The sequence below is a fragment of the Camellia sinensis genome, chromosome 3 (assembly GCF_055761805.1).
Source record: "Camellia sinensis isolate YWXY chromosome 3, ASM5576180v1, whole genome shotgun sequence".
NCBI classification, from domain to species: domain Eukaryota; kingdom Viridiplantae; phylum Streptophyta; class Magnoliopsida; order Ericales; family Theaceae; genus Camellia; species Camellia sinensis.
In genome coordinates this window covers 145050663-145064581 of record NC_138963.1, presented here as the reverse complement: position 1 = coordinate 145064581, position 13919 = coordinate 145050663, and positions in this window count along the sequence as shown.

The window sequence follows — 13919 nt, the reverse complement described above, 5'->3', positions numbered from 1 at the left end:
TAATACAATAGTAAATCGAGGTTAAACATAAAGGATTAAATGAATAACACGATCGGTGTTCAGAAAACACAAAGATGGTTAAGTCTTATACAAGAGTCTAGGCTCTGATACCAATTGTTACCCAAAATACAACCTAAGAGAGGGGTGAATTAGGTTTCTGCAATTCAAATGCTAACAATTACCTAATAAAAATTAAATTAATAAGAACAACAAATATAGAATGTGTATTAGATGGTAAGAAGAGACATATTATAGCAATGAGTATATTTGATATATTATAAAGGCTAAATGATAAACACAATAGTATCAGATAGTTACGGAAAATGAATTGGTTATGAAATATCAATTGGCTATGGTAGAAAGGCGCAGAATTTGAGATTAACTCAACAACAGATAACACTATCAACTATAGAAGTAAATGAAATGTAAATAGATAAGGGAAGAGGAGACAAACAGATTTATAGTGGTTCAGCTTTAACCAAACCTACATCCACTCTTCAAGCTTCACTTGAGATTTTCCACTATTTCTCCAGCTTCACAGAGATGCTAGCAACCTCTTCACAAATGGAGCAATCCTTCATAGATTTTACATAGGCATTACAGGCCTTCAGAACCTTGAAATCCTTAGATGATTCTTAATCACTCTCAAGGTTTCAAGAACACTCTGCTACACTCTTACAAATCAAAATGGTGTTTTTGCTTTCAAGGAAAGCTATAATGGAACTCTCTCAAGAAATATTACAAAGATTAAAGTTTTGAGTTATATTAGTAAAGGAACGTCTCATAGGTGTATATGGTTAAAGCAAAAGCTCAAGATTAATTTTTGAAGAAGCAGAAGAAATACATATGAAGATTACTTCAGAGATTTGAGAGAATGAGAGTGATGAATGATGAAGAATGTTTTCTAGCTCACTATATCTATATTTGTGTACTTCACAGAGCTCTATATATAAAATAAAGTTGAGTGCTCTGTTCTTCAGCTCTTCTAACAGTGCCCATCCAATTCTTTCGTTGAGTGATGGGATGAGGTGATATTAATTTTATGCTTTAGCGAGAGTCTCTGTCACCCATGTGTGTTTCACCCGTTGAGTGATGGAAAAAGAATGGGCCAAACATTTTTTATTCATTTCCTCAGTACAGTCTGATATATGCAGCAATACATAGAAGGGCATCTGCCCGAATGTCCAAAGCCAAGCTTTGTGTCTGTGGGATGTTTGCCCGAATGTCTATCTGGATGTTTGCCTGGATATCTCGTAAAGTCCCAGTCTTTAAGGTTATCATCGACAGTCATCGAGCATACTGCTAGTCTGATGTCCAGAGCGAAGTAGAACTAAACTGAAGCGAAACTGGGCCAAAATGCCATAGTTGGTCATCCGCTCGAATGTTTGCCTAGATGTCCGTGCATACCCAAAGCTGAAGAACAAAACGACATAGTTTTGGCTTGACCAATCGACCGCCTGGTTGTCCGGCCCCTTATGGGCTTGGTTGCTTTAGCTGTTGCTCTCTGCTATTGTTGTTCTGCTATTTGTTTTGGGCTTAATTCATCATTTGTTTAAGCTAAGTTTTGATCTCAAAAACCAACAAAATTAGATTATTGACTTAGATTATGTTTGATCAATTTAACTCATCAAAATAAATCGAAAGAGAAGCAAAAACAATCATCCAAATCAAATATGTCTAACAACATGCAAATATCATGCAAAGACATGAATAAAATCATAAACACATCCATGAAGGTAAGAGCATGAATTCATTAACAATAGCAAATTTTCAGATTTGATGCACTTTAAAGATTACATTTAAAGAGACATTTTTAGATTTTTTTCCAAACTTAGCCGTCCCATGGTTTGTATAAAATTTTATTTAGTTTTCAAAACATTTTTCATAAGTGGCATAGCTTTCCTAGATTTTTAGTTATTTAGAAATACTCCAGCGCTATCTAAATTCGTCGATTGTTACGAAAATTGGATTTTCTCTCAAACTACTTACTCTTTCTTGACAAAACATTTTTTCATGAAAGATAACACTTAAAGGAAAGTTTTGACATAAAAATTGAGGTTAGGGGGATTTTTCTGCATTTTTCTAATTTTTTTTCAAGTGGGCTGTAAATACTAGATATTTCAGCACAAAGTTTGAAATAAGAGAAAAAGTAAGAATAGAGGGTAACCATGGATAATTTTTTCACTTCTATTGTGATAGAAACATGCTAAATGATATTTATTTAACTTAGAATTTTAGATTCAATGTGTGCCTTTGGAAATCATGTGAGATAGGTGTAGAAAAGATTAGTTTTGCGTCTATTAAGAGAAAACACATCTGAAAAAAAAATGTTTAAGACCTCTAAGAACATGTATTTGAAAGAGAAATATAGAAGGAAGGATGGTAATGTGGCTTACTTGGTGCCTAGATAGGTTGATCGCACAATCTTTCCTTTCATTCATTTCCTCCACCACCAAGCTCTTTCTCTCTTTCTTTCTCCTCTTAGACGTGGGTTGGGTGTGTGAGTGTGTACGTGTGTTCAACAAGTAGAGTTGGGTGGTATATTTATAGGAAAAAATTGATAAAAAACTATTTTGCCTTTGGTTCCAATTCAATTGAATAGTTCTTTGATTTAGTTTGAATGTAATGGAATGAGAGATGATTAGGACCTTAATTATGTACTTAATTTAGTTAGGCTTAGATCTAATTTAATTCATTCTAGTTACTAGTACATGCATAAATATATATATATATATATATCAATATATTCAAATTTGTACTTAGGTCAAATTATTCTTCCTTAAATTATGCAAATTTATCTCAAAAGTACCCTATATATATGTACAATGGGGTGGCCGGCCATATCACCTAGGATTTGAGGGATTTCTATGATTTATTTTGTGTACAATTTATATGTTTTATGAAGATATTTATGTACAAACTTATTTGTTTAAGAAAATTGGTACAAATATATATATATATATATATATATAATGGTAGTAACTTGGGGACAATTTATAATTCAAGTAAATTATGAGGGCTAAGGCCTTAATTTATAAACTAGAACATTTATTTAAGTGTAATATTTATTTAAATTAGGATTTGGGAATTCAGTTAAAGTTTTTTCATTTTGAATTAAATTGTGAATCGTAATGAGAGCAAAAAACTTAAGCTTTTGAGTGGTAAATATAATTAGGGAATTAATTTAATTATTATTAAGGCCTTGGAAATGATCCCTACGTTCTCGGGTTCAATTAGGGTTTGCGAGTTTTTGGTTGGCATTCGTTTTCAACTCTAGAGTTAAAATTGAAATCAATTAAGGAATCGAGGGTCTTTCATTGAAATAATTCAAAAATAAGGGTCTAAAAAGAAATTACAAAAGTCAAAGGCTTTACATTGGGTTTACCACATATAATGTGCCTAATAGGCTTAGGTTGGATAAGGTTGGAAAAGATGTCCATTTTTTTTCTTTATGGGCAATTCTCAAGTGTGCAAGTGCATACTATACACAATTGCGTAAATTCTCACAAATATAAGTAAGTTACCTCACAAAATTGCATAAATTTTCACAAACATAAGTAAGGTGGTATGCACTTTGCACACCCAAACACTTCCATTCTTTTATAGGACCTAACTTTTAGGTGACAAAACAAGGTGTTTTTGATAAATTCAGCTTGCATTGAGAAACATGCAGTTTGATAGCTTTTGAAATAATTCACCCTTTAAGTTCAAAAACTCTAGTGTTCTGTCACATACTAAAGACATCCTCACTTGATGCACAAACCTATCAAATGAAATAGATCATGCAATAATGGAAATAAACATTAAAGTTACAAATCCGAAATGAATTAATACAATAATCTGATAATCCGACAAAAGATGCCAAGACATGCATGCCCAAATTGGCCTAGGGTCTATACTTAACAAAATAAACAACATCTTGATGCTCTAACCGACGGGTGTCCATCGGTACCTACACAATGCAAGGGGGTTGAGTCTTGATACTCACTCGACAATAATCTCATTTCTTACTAAGTAAACATGTTAGTGTTGAGATAAGTAAAATTATGCAATGTAATGTCCAATTTTCGAATTAACTTACTTAATCTTATTAAGTCTATCTTATTTAATTAACTCACATTAGAATAATTAAATAAAAGAAATAATCCAGAATCAATAACCACCAACAGAGCGTCAATAACTTGTCAATGGGGCAAAAATCTAGCCTCACCAACACATACCATGTCTAAGCCATAAATAAATACATATTAGGTTCTACCCAGATCATGCCTAAGGCTCTCTTTGAGCTACATGTCAGAAAGAAACTCCACTCTCAACCACCAAAGGCTACGACTCCTCTAAACTATGTAGTGTCTGGGGTTCTAATCCGCAGATAGTTGGATCCACTATCTCTTCAAGCATACTGGACCACAATATTGGCTATAAGCCTATGTCCCTGGCCAAGCCCGTAAATCAATAATACCGAGATGCACCCAAAAAACAACTAAGTATAGTAAATACCAACACTGGTTATTTAATACTTAGTTAGATTCCCACTTTTCTGTACTTAGAGTAATTTCCAATACTTAGCCATTTTTTGCCAGCAATGGTCTTTCTAGCCAACTTTACTAATTTGCCCCTAGGGCTATAATAATAATAATTACCAGGTGACACACATGATACGTATGTAATTCAAAATAAGTAAGAATAAAACAAAATAATAATATAATGTGTATTTAGCTTAAGTGGTATATGTTTTCCTACCTTAAACCCATGATCATGGGCTTAAGTCTTGCCCACCTTCTCATGTAAATTTTTTATTAAAAAATAAAAAATATTGTCACGTGGCATGAGAAGAGCAAAGCTTCACTATACCAATTCAGGCCTTCACTTAATAATAGTATAGAAGAAGATAGGCAAATAGATAGATACTTTTATGTTGTGTTTGGTTTGGGGATTTGAGAAGGGATCTGGAAAGGGAAATGGAAAAGGTAGGTGAACTGTGAATAAAATATACCTACATTTCACATAGTTTCACACATTTTTTCCCTCTCCCTTTCCAAAATCCCTCCCCAAATCCGCAACCAAACACAACGTTAGTGTGAAATGATCAATATAATTTAGCAAATTATCCCTAAGGTTTGAATTGACAAAATGCCCTCAAAGCATGATATTATCGATTTACCCTTCATTAACCCCAAGTTAATTTCTTACGTGGCAATTTCAATCAAATAATTCAAAATATTCTCAAATGACTATTTTACCCCTAAAATGTCAAAATTACATTTCTTCTCTCATAAGTCCCAAATTCATCAAATAATCCAAATAGCTCATAAACACAATTGAAATAATAAAAAAGTCATGGAAACATATATTTTAAGAAACTAGTAAGAAAAATAGGGTAAAAATCATGGAAAATAGTAAATCAACTGTAAATCACACGATCTTTTCGACTACCTCATTTTAACCCATGATTAATCTAACTACATCATTTTTCCCAATTTCTCAACACTTTAAATATTTCTCAAATATTTAGAGTTGCTCAAATCACATGTTACCATTAGTCATCAAACATGTCATAGATTACACTTTTTGAGGTTTGAAGAAAAAAAACCTAAATTAATTAATTAATTACTTTTCATGATTTCAAGATAAATATGAAAATATTATATTCAAAATTCATGAAATCACAAAACAAGAACATATTTAGGGATTTCAAGATAAGAATCTAACTTTTACTTAGAAAAGTGATTCAAGAAAATATGTATCAAACATATAGCTCATGGATTTGAATATATACCAAAAAAAAAAAAAAAAAAGGAAGAAGAAGAAGAAGAAGAAAAAAAAAACAAACAAACAAACAAATGCATTTCATAAACTAATCATGTCATTAACTCATGAAATCATGTAATAATTAACTTGAAACAAACCCTAGCAGGTTTTTCTACGAAGAAGTTGAGAGAACCCCTACCTTTACTTGAAGCTTTAAACAAATGAGGAAAAAGAGAGAGAAGTTGGATGATCTAACTTAAGTGTTCCAAGGCCTTAATTTCTCCTCCAAGTTTCGAATGTTTCTCACAAACCTTATTATAAATACATACTAATCATACAAGGGATTGATATTTCTAACTCCTCAAGTATAAGAGAAGGAGGAGGTGGAACCAAAACCTTAGCACTAACAATGGTGGACATGCAAGACAAAAGAGAGAGGGAAATGAGGGAGGAGGTTGTCTCGGTTTGGGAGAGAAGTATTAGAGGAAAATTGATTCTTTTGCACTACAATAAAAAAGACTTTTCCTAACATTTTTTTACAAATTTCAGCATTGTTAATTTATTTCCAACGTTCTGGACTAAACTTCACAATTGTTAATTTATTCCCCGCATTTTATTGTAAATCATGGTTTTTTCTAGACTTATTATGTGACAACTCGTTTCAGGTGATTGCTCGAATGGTGGAAAGACCGCTCGAGTGGAGATGAGGTGCTTCTAGTAGTTTGTTTTGCAGGTTGAGGGACTGCTCGAGCGAACAAATGGTCGCTCGAGCAAACAAATGATCACTCGAGTGAAGATGAGGGGTTCCCAGTATGTCGTTTTGCAGGAAGAGATATTGAGAGGCCTCATTCATAACTCGAGCAGTGAAAAGACCGCTCGAGGAGTCTACGCGCATTCAACAACTTAAAACTCACTTTTAGATCATTTCTTTCACTTTTCCTTTTCTATCTTCTTTCCTCTATCTCTAATTCTGAAGACCCTAGATTTCTCTCTTCATATATCTCTCATTCCACTAAGATTCAAGCCTAAATCCCTTGCAAGAAGTGGAGTCTACATCAAGATCTTACTTTCTACCGATTGGATTTCGATTCTATAAAGGATTGTTCCTAATGTCTAGCTTTCTCCTTGCTTTTTTCTTGAGGTAGGGTTACTTTTAACCTAGTATCTCTTTATATTGAGGATGATTATGTGGTTTTGTTGTGACCATGATACTTTGTTTTGATGATTGAGTGTAAATTGAGTTTTATCTTTAACAAAAAGGGATTTTACCCAAAGGTTTATCAAAATTTCAAATAAACTCTTATGGATTATGAGTATTGATGTTGAGAACTATCACATGTATGAAGAGGGCATAAAAGCCCCAAATTTATTAAAGAAATAAAGACCCTAGTTTTGATTTTTATGAAAAATGATGTTTGGATGGAATTGACTCTCAACTTTTGAAATTTAATAGGCATTAGACATACATAAATGGATAACTAGATTTTGGAGTACATTATTAATGTGTGTTAATTGGAATTTGTGGATTTGGAAATTGTTAATCCATGTATTGTATATTTTATTATTCATCTCATGTATTTATGAATGATTGGTTACTTAGAAGGTGGAAAAAAGAAGTCTAGGTAGAGAGTCAATTTTTTAGAACGATGTGTTGTGTTGGTACTCGCACAGGGAGTTTAGGTCCCCAAATGGCCTGTCTTGAGTTTATCGCCGAATGAATGTGGGAAAATGTTTTTGGGTGTCCACTGTTCCTGCCGTATAATTGTGACAACCCTACTCTGTGTTATGCTAATCAATCTTAATTATGCTTATCATTATGTGCTTGACATGATTTTGTGTGCTAATTGTATGATTATATGTGTTTTTGAAACTATATCTATCCACCATAGGAAAATATGTTATGTATGCTTCTATAAATTAAAAATTAAGGGCTATAGAGGCGTTAGAAACCAAAATTGATTGTACCATTGTGATTAGCGTAATTTTTAGAACCTATGGTGAAATTTAATTAAAAATTGATTCAGATCAAAACAATTGGATTAAATTAAGTGTGGTTTATTAACCATAAGAGAGTTTGATTAGTTTAAACTAATGACCTAGTATATATAAGGGCCAATAAACTCATATTCTGAGCTCAAAATCTGAAATACACTCTAGAGAGAGAGAGAGAGAGAGAGAGAGAGTGAACCGATTATAGAGAGAGAAAACACAATTTGAAGGATTTAGCTCAAGCTTGGAGAATTTAGGAGTATTAACTCAAGAACTAGCTAGAATTTGGAAGATTGAAGCTTCTAGGTGAGTAATTGAACTCAAATTCATGGGTTTACATTCATAACTAAGTGAATTCAAAGATGATATGAAATTAAGAACAAGGTTTGAGCTAAAAATGATGAAAATGGGATCAATATGTATACGCATGTAACAAATTGCGAAGAATCTTCATATTTGAGTTTATAGCATGTTAAACAAATTGAATTGGTAGTCATTCGAGACATGCATCCATGAATGATGAGGTTATGAGGCTTAATTGCATATTTTGAGGATGATAGGATAAGAATTCATGTAAGATCATACATGCATGAGAGTTTGGAATATCATTTTGACAAATTCATGGAGAATATGGTACCAAATGTATAATTTTGTTGAGCTTCATGATTTTGAACAACATTTGTATCATTCAAAATGGAATTAGAGTCTATATTTCACATGCATGCATAGTCCATGAAGATATGAAGCTTGGTTACATGAACTTTGAACATACCAAGAAGAATGTGAAATGATTTGAGAATTGGATCATGATTTTGATCAATTGGTCTCAAATTACCTATGTTCCCATGTCATGTAATGTTTTCCATGTTTTTGTACCAAAAATACGAGTTTTGAGCCTTTGGAATCAAGTTTTGAACTTCAAACATAGTTCTGGAAATTCCAGAATTCAACATGTCCGCTTGAGCAAGAAAAGTGTCGCTCGAGCGTAAAAATCAAGCTCCCAGAAGTTTTACAGTGATTTGTACGGTAGCTCAAGCGACAAACCTTGCACTCAAGTGAACCCTGTTTGACATGGCACGTCGCTCGAGCGACATAAGCCTCACTCAACCGTAAAATTCAGGCAACCAATACTTTTACAGAGTTTTACAGACCGCTCGAGTGAGGTGCCTTGTTTCAGAAACTTTTGAAAAGCTGTAATATGTTCCAATTTCTGTTCTCTTCTATTCCTGAGTATTCTTAGGCACACATTGAGCATCCTAAATGAATTAAAGGCCATAAAAGAAGCCTAAGAACATTAAGCAAACTAAAGAATGGATTGAATTGTATTATTTCCCAATGTCTTATGAATTATGTAGGGTCAAGTGCAAGGGCGAACCACGCACCGAAACACTGTGAGTAATATCTCAGCAAGGATAATTTTGTATATATATATATTATTTTCTAGATGATGCCTATGTGGTAAGGTTCTAAACTTTTGGAGTGATATGATGAATGAGTATTCTAATCACTTAATTAGAAATGAAATATGCGAAGTGATTAACGTATGAGTATGAAATGGGCCTAAGGCCGTTCAGTATATTCAGTAAGGATGTGGATTGGGCCTAAGGCCGTTTGTACAACTGTTAAATGGGCCAAAGGCCATTTTGTATAATTGTTAAATGGGCCTAAGACCGCTTTGTATAATTGTTAAATGGGCCGGAGGCCGTTTGGAATAAGGAATTGAATAGACCTAAGGTCGTTTTGGATGCAAAGATGAATATGTATATGACCATGGAGCTAAATGTGTGCCCACAAACGTGTATATGAGTTGGACCTAAGGTCGTTTTGCATATGATGGACCCAAGGTCGTTTTGTATGCTACATGGACCCGAGGTCATTTTGTGTTTGGGAAGTGATAGAAAGGACCTGAGGTCGTTTTGCTTTATTATTGATTTCCAAGTGTAATAGTGAATTATGATTATGAGAATTTTGTTCATGAACCCATTTGCTTTGGTATTATTCACTGGGCATTAGCTCACTCTTTATTTATTTGTATGTAGGTGAGCAACAAGATGTCCAGTCCCAGCCCTAGTGAGCTATGAGACACCAAGTTTTGAGGAGTCAACCAAGGTCGCCTCACGTATGAGGCCTTGTTTTTATTTTGCTTTTCCTTTTGTTCTTTTGCGGTCTTATGTGGCCGAGTTGTGTATAACCTTGGTTTTTGTTAACACTGACTTTTAAATGATCTTGGACTTATGTAGTGCATAACATGAATGTGTGTATAGTGTGAGTTATTACACTTATGAGAAAGTTTTTGGTTAAACAATGTATGCATAGCTCATTGGACAATCTTTGTAAATTTTTACTTCCATTATTTGGCCCCTTGTAGACACCCTATTTTTGACCGACCTTAAGACTTAGACGTCATCGATTGAGCGCTCGGTGATTGCGCATGTTGTGCTCGTTCTGAGGTCACGGAGTCTCGGCTGAGAGCCTTGCCTCTGGACTTCGGGACTCTTTTGTGCTTTGCCTCGGTTTGTGAACCAGGTTTTGTTTTCTCTTCCCAAAGGGAGGGAGAGGTCTCGTAGACCATCTCTCAGTGGCCGTAGGCTACGTTTCGTGGTCGTCGGTCACTGTTCCCGTTTGGAGATCAGTTTTCGATTTTCGAAGCCGTCGGCCGTACGCCTCGGTTTGGGACCGCTTAACTTTCTCCGTTTGCTCCGGTTTTTGTCACACACCTTGTTTCCTCTCTCTAGAGGGACACTGTGGCCCGGGAGACCACCTTCGTGGTCGCATGCCACTTTCGATGCTTAATAGTCAATTTTCGGGGCACCCGGCTGCGCGTTTTGGCCCCCAAACCCTTGTTTTGTATCGGTGTGGGTTCATTTTTGGCATGGACCCTAGTTTCATTGTTAGGAAGGTGGTACCAGGGTGGGAGACCACCTTTTCTTCTTGGAGACCACCTTTCTCTTCGTCGGCAGTTTTCTTGTTAGAGAGCTGGTCTCCCTCACTTTTGGGCCACAATTGCTGGTCTCCTATACCACCACTAGCTTGCATTGAATTGGGAGACCACCAATTAGGGCTGTCGACCACCGTTCATCAACTTGAACTTTTTGACCTGGTCGGCCGACTAGGGCAAGTGGTCGGCCAGCTTTCTGCAGATTTGTCTCACTGAGTTGCTTCCAGTTGTGCCAGCTGGGAGGCATTTGCTCCATCCTCTATACATGTGTATGGAGGATTGACCCTCTTGTTTTGGCTTCTTAAAGAAGCTTGACCCTTTGCTCCAAGCTTCTAAGAGAAGCTTGAACCTTTCTTAGCTTCTTGAGGAAGCTTGACCCCTTTGCTCTGGCTTCCTCAAGAAGCTTGACCTTTTTTGCTTTAGCTTCCTTAAGAAGCTTGGCCCTTTGCTCCAAGCTTCCAAGTGAAGCTTGGACCTTTGTTCTCCTATAAGAGAAGCTCTCTCCCTCATTAGCAAAGGTTTAGATTTTTTGGCTAAGGCATACATGCACCTCTCCCTATATCTCTCTATTTCAAGCTCCAAAGCTCTATTGTTCTTGGCTATTACACACCACCTCCTATCCTAACACCTCCACCATCACTCTAAGCACCTTGGAGCTAGTTTTCAGAGGTTGAAGGCTTGCTGTTTTGGTCCAGAAGCTGCTGGTCCCTTTGGCTACAAGGGTAACACTCTATTTCCCTCTTTTTGGCATTGTTTTGTTCCATCTCTTAGCCTAGTTTGAAAGCATATTTCGGCTTTGTCATGAACTAAAAAAAGTCTTATTTTGAGCTCCTCTTGAAGTTTGTTTAAGGTCATTTTTTTGTTGGGGGTCATCTCCCCCCTTGCATGCTTGTTTTGACTTTGTTTTGAGCCATGCATCTAGGCCTTTGCATTGGCCTTTGTTTGACCTCTTAGCCACTGAAATCCAGTGGATTTTCAGTGGCTAGTGTGCTATTTTGAGCCCCAAAATCAGAGAGGGGTGACCCTCTCACCCCTTGTTTTATTTACTAGCATTGTTGGCTTTACAAAGAAGCCCATATTTGCACACTTCTTGAGCATGTTTCAGGCCATTTTTGATGAGTTTTAGGACCTGCATGAACTCTGTCCGGAGTTGTTTTTTCCATATTAGGTGTCCCTTTTGCATGTGTAGAGTAACCCTCTTCATAACCTTTCAAAGGAGCCTTTACTTGCATGCTTCCTAGCCTCATTTCAGGCCCTTTTCAGTGAGTTTTAGGGCCTTCATAACCTCTGTCCAGAGGTGGTTTTGTCATGTGGGGTGTCCATCTTGCATGTGTAGAATAACCCTCTTTTTGGCCTTTCAAAGGAACATATCATTCTTGCATGCATTGACCTTTTTTCCATGAGTTTTTGGACATTATTTGACATGGCATACTTCTGAATTTTTCTGGTTTGGTGACGTCTTGATTGCCTCACATACTTGTAGTGCAAATTTTCTTTACTAGCTTACATTGCATGCTATGTTGGCCCTTGATTCTAGCACTTTTTGGTCATGCCTTAAACTGATTTTGTGCATATTTTGGACTACCTCAGCTCTATTTTTGGGTCTCATGGTCAAATGATGCTTGTTTTGCATGCTTGTAGTACAATATCCATGCTTAGCTTTGAGTTTCGAGGTCTATTACATGCATATACTGAGGTGTTTTCATGTTTTGGGGCCATTGCACATCATATTTTAGAGCTTATATATATGCCATATTCCCATGATTTTCACTTTTTAAATGCGTTTGAGAGTTATGCTTGAATGCCTCATTTACCGGCCATTGCATGAGCTTCATTTGAATGCATTCCGAGCCACCATCCCAACACATTTTGCCACTGATTTTGGTCTACATAGGGACTGCTTGGGGTTGGTTTCATCATTTGAGCATTGTTTTGCATACCTATAGTGTAATCCATTCCACTAGTTTCGGTATTCGGGTCATCTAGCATGCATCGGGTGAGGTGTTTGCATGTTTTGGGACCATCTTGTATGCTATTTCAGAGCTGGAATTTGTGTCATTGTATGCCATGTGTCATCCCTTGCCATGCTTTGGTAGAGTGGCATTTGATGCCTTAGGTTCGGTCCCTTACATTGGGCATGTTTGCATGAGCGTTCTTGTCTAATTTCAATTGTGTTTGGCCACTGATTTGAGTGTGTCTGAGGTCCATTCACATTGGTTTAAGTCCATCTTGCATTGTTTATGCCATTTAGTTCATGTTGTTGCATGTTTGGCCATTGCATTGTGTATGCCTTGATCATCTCATTGATAGTCTTCATCTGTGCATGATAGTCTTCATATGTGCATTGTGTATGCCATATGGTTCATATGCATTGAGTATGCCATCCTTAGTTCATAGCATTGTGTATGCTAGTTGCATGTTTGCATATCATCCCTCGCATGCCAACATGATTAGGTTGCATTGCATTTAGGGTTGCATGTTAGTCGCATTGTGTATGATATCTTGTTGCATTATGTTTGGAGAAGGGTTAGTCTATACACGGGAAACGAGGGACGTTTCGTACTCAAAGTGACGAAACATGCCTCGATTCTCGGTCCCCGACACTCCGGATTACCCATGATGGAGTTTAGGCCTTGTTGTGTTTTCATATGCATTCATTCCACATTGAGTCGTGCAATTCGAATCCTCGGCCATCATGCATCGAGATGCGTGATTAGTGGCACAAGGATCGAGGTCTACACCCCCTAGAGCTTATACAATGACGGGGAGAGTGGTCGTGCACACATACGTTGAAAATACTTTGTTATGCCCCTTTCTTGCTCTCTGTTGTAGCAAACCGGAAACCAGCAGCCAAAATTGGTCAACATGCCTTCTGGAGCTTTGTACAGTGTTCCGAGATCAGTAGCAAACAGAGGCAAATCGGGGCATCGCAATGGATTTCCCGACAAGGCGACTCGAGCACACATGCATCATCATTCAAGACAGAGCTGAGGCAGTCCATTCATTTAGCTTGCATACTAATTCATTTGCTTTCTTAGTTAATTTGTTTATTAATTAGGGTTATGTAATAATTAGTTTAATTAGCTTAGATTAGCTAGTTGGTTGTATATTATTTATTCTGACCCTCCGAGCCAGGGCAATGTTGTAATAAGTGTGCGTGTGTGTGATGTATGTCCTCCAACCCCATGTCTTTCTCCCTTTTATTTACCAGCTTATGATGGTTAGTTTTAGGGCACGTTTC